This window comes from Lasioglossum baleicum, unplaced genomic scaffold (genome assembly GCF_051020765.1).
Source record: "Lasioglossum baleicum unplaced genomic scaffold, iyLasBale1 scaffold1098, whole genome shotgun sequence".
Taxonomy (NCBI): Eukaryota; Metazoa; Arthropoda; class Insecta; order Hymenoptera; family Halictidae; genus Lasioglossum; species Lasioglossum baleicum.
The window spans coordinates 41,541-43,145 of NW_027470157.1; positions in this window are offsets into that span (position 1 = coordinate 41,541).

Below are 1,605 nucleotides of genomic sequence, written 5' to 3' on the forward strand. Positions count from 1 at the left end.
TTCTTTGAGAATCGTATGGCAATGTCTATAACTTCACCTATTCTGTGATTCCGAGAGACAAATCAGGTACACGGGAGTAAATCCGCTCATGAGTATTGGTAATAGACACATTACAACACGGTATGAATATTAAAGTAGAGCGTCAAATAGTTTGAGAGCGTTACCAATTTGTATAAAGTCAAACGCTTATCCGAAGGCGTTACTTTCCGCGATCTTCACCCGCTTCATCGAGAGTATTATTTCGCGTTCAGAGATTGAAGTTGGTATTCATTTTAGTGATGGTCACCTTAATTTCAAGTATTAATTAGATGTTCGATGGTACAATCGCACGAGAACGTTACCACCTTCTTTGTGAGATGAACGGCAAAGTCAATAGCTTCACCTATCCTTTGCTTCCGACAGTCAAACCAGGTGTTCCATGTGTAAACCCGCAGAACAGTGTTGGCTTCAGACACCATAAATCAAGGTTTGAATATTAAAGTAGATTATGAAATCGTTTGAGAACATTACCTATTGGTATATAGTCAATCATTTTACCGAAGACCTTAAACCCCCCCCCCCCCCGAACCTATCCCACTGTATCTAGAGTATAATTTCATATTCAGAGATGCAAATTAGTACACATTTTAGTGTCGCGAATCATAATTTCATGTATGAACAAGTATGAACTGAGTCAAACATTTCGAGACCGATGCAACCATCTTTGAGAGTCAAACGGCTAAGTCAGTAACATCACTGATCCAGTTATTCCCGCAGTCAAACCAGGTATTCCGGGAGACAGTCCACAGTGCAATAATACCAATTGACACTTTAATTCATGGTATGAATAATAAAGTAGAGCGTCAACGCTTTATACAACGTTAACTATTGGTATATTGTCAAAAATTTGCAGACTTCTTTACCCACGGAGAACCTAACCCGGTGGATCGAATGTATAACTTCGTGTTCAGAGACCGAAACTGGTATCCATTTTCGTGACGGGCACCTTAACGGCTTTACATAAATTGGTAGTGTTGACCGATGGTTTGACGGCCTCCTTTCATATTCGGACCATGCATTAAGGTGTCCATTGCCAATTCTGTTCAGCGGATTTACTGCCTGAATACCTGGCATGACTCTCGGACTCATAGGATAGGTGAAGTTTTGACTTTGTTTTCGACTCTAAAAGTAGGTGGAAACGTTCTACAACGGTTTGACTGTGTACTTTAACATGAATTCTGTGGAATGAGGTGTCCATTGCCAAATCTTGACAGCGGAGATACTCCCGGTATGCCTGGTATGACAGTCGGAATCACAGGACAGGTGATGCTATTGACTTAGCAGTTCGAGTCTAAAAGAAGGTGGTAGTGTTCTGGAGCGGTTTGACTCTCGATTTTGCTAGTCGTATATAAAAATAGAGTATCCGTCTGCAGAAATGTCTACTGATATGTTTCCATGAACACAAAGCAAGACACTCTCCACAACGGTTTAGGATTGAGGAATTTATGGCCTTCCGGATCGATTTGACTCCATATCTATAGGTAACGTTCCACAAAGAGTTTGACCTTTTACATTAATATTCAGTCCGAGAGATAAGGATACTATTTCCAATACTGCACAGCAGAT